General features: G+C 36.8%; 1 long non-coding RNA gene across 1 annotated transcript; it reads right to left on the bottom strand.

The window, feature by feature from the left end:
- Positions 1-2,489: 2,489 nt before the first annotated feature.
- On the bottom strand, positions 2,490-3,916 carry LOC140938586 (uncharacterized). The gene is made up of 3 exons (XR_012165545.1): positions 3,835-3,916; positions 3,532-3,649; positions 2,490-2,952 (listed from the first exon to the last, which is right to left on the bottom strand). It is a non-coding gene; the product is annotated as an uncharacterized lncRNA (long non-coding RNA).
- Between the last annotated feature and the right edge of the window lie 820 nt (positions 3,917-4,736).

Genomic DNA, 4,736 nt, shown 5'->3' with positions numbered 1-4,736 from the left:
TGCAGTGTCATGTCCGCGAGAAGCCGGCTTATGGTGAGTTAACACTCATAGCCCTTTGACTCTTGCTTTGTGGGATCGTGTCATAATTTTCAGTTTGGAGCCGGGATAGAAAGGGCAAGATACAAATCATTAGTACGGTTTTTTTCGAAAACACAAACTTAAGTTATATACACACTGACGGAGAAATAAACAGAGATGTCAAGAAACGATCGCCCAATCTAGTATTTTGTTGTGTTTCGCGTAACTTCGCGGCGGTAAAAAATGTCGACCGAAAATTAGAAAAGGGGCTAATTTTTTAGTAGTCTGTTTTGGTCGTATTCGCTGTAGTCGCTGAACTCGCAAAAATCATTTATGGATACTGAACTGTGAAATCTTAGTTGACAATGAAATCATTGATTCAGTCTTCATTTTTCTGTAGGTGCAGTTCAGTGATCACTTTCCAGTATGTGAAGTTCAGTAAGACGCTCAATGACCACACTGTAGTTCAATAACCATAGCAATAGTTTAAAAAAAAAACGTATATTAAAGTTGTTTAGTCTCTGTATTTTACTTTATTTAGACATTGTTCCTATTTTACAGTAAGTGATCGTAAGTATCACTGTTCAAAATTATCTTGCCTTGAGGCCTGCTAGTTCAGTTTTCATTTTCCTGTAGGTGCAGTTCAGTCAAGACAGAATAATTATATAGTTCAATAACCATACAGCTAGTAGTACAATAACCATAGCAGTAGTTCACAAATGGCACAGTTTCCTTTCATTGTAGGTAATTATTTGAGGGGGTTAGTTTGTTCAAACCACTTCCATCTTTGTATTTTATTTAGACATTGTCCCTCCATCATAGCCAGCCACGTCAAGTGCCATTGTTCAAAATTTTCTTGCCATGGGGCCTGCTGCTAGTTTGATATTTTTCCTCTTGCAGTGCTAGTATCTGGTCATAGCTTTACAGTGGAAATGCTTCCACTCGGTTATGTTTATGAGTAGTGTTGTTGCTCTAGATCCTGTTATCATTTTGGTTTGTTCCAAAAATTAGGCTGGTGGGTGGGGCCTTCAGCCTTGGATTTTATGATCATTAATTTGTATTTTGCGATTTATTTTGATAGAGTGCTCCAACTCCCTTTTCATCTTTCAAGTGTTATTTTTTGATGTTATAATTATTTAATGATAAGGGGTAAAGGGTACTCTTTGATTTATTTTGATTACTGACTGGTGTCACTTCAAATACTTTCTCATTTGGAAATCCCTCGAAGATGGTGAGAAAAAGGCTTGTAGTACATGATGCAAGAAGTGCTGCATTGACAAGGGATGTTTCTTTTGATGATCTTCTAATAAAGAGTATTACTGCTGATTGCTACATAAAGAAAGCCAGTTAAAGAAGCAGAGGGTGAAGGAGTTGGAAAGGACGATATGGAGTGACATATGAAAAGACTACATACAATAGGAAAAATTTTTGAAGAATTATTCATCCTTTTCCATTGTCTATATAAATGCATTTTCTCAAAAGAGTTATTCCCTTTTTCATTGACTGTATAATTATGTACAATTTTTAAAACAATCTGTAACTGTTTTTTACTCTTTTCTGTTTGGTATTCATGTGATTTTTATTACATTTTCTTTTTAGGCTTTTTCCTTTTTTCACGGAACCAATGTATATATACAATTTCTTAAAAGAAGAGGGGACTGTTTTTTTACTTTTATCTGTCTGGTTTACATATTATTCATCTGCCTGTGCCAAGATATGGTTAGCCAAGGGGGGTAGCTGCCCAGCCATAAGTTGAAACTGTGCATCCAACCACCTTGCCTCAATGACCGCAGTTTTTATTTGTTTTGTCTTTCTTTGGAGAGCCTTTTGTTTTTCCCCCAGCTCCTGCTCTTCCTTTTAAATCTTGCATCACCTCTACTCCATGTAACAAACTTTTAAGTATAGTTCTTTGATTGATAACCTTGTAAACGTATGCTCATGTGTGCAGCCTGTCAGGAAAAACCTTATGTTATCTGAGGAGGAAACCTGACCCCTCCCAAAAGCAGAGCCACACACTTAACATGAACCTCGAGGGAAAGAGGTTGAAGTAAAATAACAAACTATTCTTAAAACTGTGAAAGCTTTGAACCCAGAAGTCATTTCATAAGAAGGTTGTATCACGTCAGTTATAATGGTATTTTTAAATTAAAACTGGTTATTGACCTGATTGGTGAATTAAGTTGTCATGTTATTGGTTCTACAAAGAGAGAAAAGCAAATAACAAATAAACAGGTCTTTTCACGGGTTTCAACTTTTGACATGGGCAAGGTAAGCAAAATCTGTTGGAAAGAGTGCCTTTCAGTCAGTACAATTGCCAAGTTTGAAAGTGATCTGTTGGAAACTATACAACAAGTATTCATCAAAATTGCAAAATTTTACAGACATTAATTGTATGGTGGGGGACACAAACTTTCCCCCACCATACAAACGTCTGAGTGTAAATTTTTGCAACTTTGCAGAGCCCTATCTTCCCTCACTTAGGACCTAACACTTTTAAACTAGGCAGGTTAACTGTTAGACTTGCTACAAGTCGACCTCTCATAAGTTCTTAGTGAGCGAAGCAAGCTTCAACAAGGTCACACAGTGGCCAACCAGGAAAAAAAATGTAAAGGACTTTTAGAAAGTCTAGTTAACTGTATTGTAATGTGTTCATTCCAGTGGTGTTGACAGATTTTCCCTAAATTGTCCATGTCAAAAGCTGAAAAAAACAACGTGGCTCACTGTAGAACCAATAACATTGCCAGTTAATTGACCGATCAGGTCAATGATTGTCTATGATTCATCATCTTCAAAGCCATGATGTTCCCCAATTTCACTTGGAAAGCTGTCCTTATTGCTTTGTAAGCACAACATGGGTATGGATAAGGCTTGGAACTTCCAACAAAATCCCAAACAAGTCAAGTAAATTGTCTGTAGAACACTGATCGGAGAAACCTATACAGAAGTAAAAAATATGTACTCAGTCCATCCCCAGTTTGGTCTTTTCTACTTGTTTGTATACTGGACTGTTTGATTTTGTTTTTTATTGTACCTTGTTCTTTCTCATCATGCAGTAAGGTAAATGGTGTACACTCCTTGTTTTATTTTCTTTATTTTATATAGGAGTTTTGGGCCAATTATAGTAATTTTTTTCAGGGTTCTAGAAAATTAATAAGAAAAAAAATAAGTCTATACTGCTAGGAGTTTATATTTTCTTCGTCAACAAGGGTTTGAGTATAATTCAACCTTATTTACCAAATAAATAGATATTTCAGGTTCACCTACAAGACACCCAGGTGAACAACATATGACTTCAACAACTACAGCAAGAGGACGAATAACAACAAAATAAACAACAAGGAGTGAATAAATTACTCTGATTCCGTTTTAAGACCTTGAGTGAACAAATTTCGGTAACTTTTTCCAGTTTTCGTCTTCAGATTAAGCGATGCAACTTGAAGAAGCCACCGGTTCAGGCAAACATCCTGAAAACTGGGATGATTGATCTTGATGAAGAGTATTAAATGCAGTCACCTTCCCGTTCTACTTTACCCATACTTCCCTTACACGGTCCATTTCTTTGCAGCAAATACACTCGTCCGTTTTGGTAGTGATGGGACCTGATGGCGACGGACCAGTTCGAACAAGTGCACTTAACAAACAAAAAGAGACATGTGCTCCGTTGAGTATTGTTTTTATTTCACAGAGTTAGAGAATTTAGATACTTGTACTGGGTTCCCTTCTGCTGTCAGCAAATTACATCACAACAGAAACGCAGTACGATGAAAAAAAAAAAAAAAAAAAACGACAAAAAAACTTAATCGGAGTAATGCCTACCATGCGCCTATTTCACCAGTAAAATGTCTTTGGAGCTCGAGATTACGATCTTCTTCAAGAATCACGCTTTCCTCGAATGCGGCCGCTGCTTCTACGGTCGCGTTTGGCTCCAAATCCTCATCGTACGGGATAAAAGCAGTTCCATTGCCGTCCAAAATATCTTTCTGTTCGACTGTTTTAAATCAGATCTGTCTTTCGAAGAAATGGATGAAGAACGCGGAACAGACGACAACACAATAACACGCTAGAAGTAGTTGTAGCGAGATGGTGGTGACTCTTGGGGATAAGATGACGTCACAGGCGACCTCGATCCAATCCCTCCCCCTTGACTCGGACATTTGTTGTTTATGTAATGGCGGACCCATTTTTCCCACTTTCAGACATCTTTCTTGTGGGAACCGCTTCGTCAGATTGGTCTGAATTACATTTTTTCGTGAAGTTTTAAGTCCAAACATTAAGTTCGAGCCCAAAAATTTCGTTTAGAAAGACTGCGATTTTCGTCGCAGTAGCACTTTAAAAAAAAATAACAAATTTTTGAACAAAACGATTTACTGACCCCTTTGGAAAAATTCTAATCTTCCGTTTTTCGTACACGGTTGTTTTTATAGTCTTTAAAGGCTTCTTTTTTATCTAGAACTTCAGCAAACACTTTTTCTCGATCTATTTTTGATAAACACAAAAGATGAAAAAACTTCAACTTTTTGACCAAAATCATGGACTATCCCCTTTCCAAAAATGCCAATTTTGCCTTCTTTTTAAATCCATGTTTATATTGTCTAGAAAGGCTTGTTTTCTAACGAGAACGTCACCAAATACTTTTTCTGGGTGTATTTTGCATAAAACGAAACGTTCACAAAATTTCAAATTTTTAACCAAAACCATGGACTAACCCCTTTGCAAAA

The sequence above is a fragment of the Porites lutea genome, chromosome 5 (genome assembly GCF_958299795.1).
Source record: "Porites lutea chromosome 5, jaPorLute2.1, whole genome shotgun sequence".
In the NCBI taxonomy this organism is placed as follows: domain Eukaryota; kingdom Metazoa; phylum Cnidaria; class Anthozoa; order Scleractinia; family Poritidae; genus Porites; species Porites lutea.
Note: the sequence above shows the minus strand (reverse complement) of the source record. Positions and strands in the feature narration are given on the sequence as shown.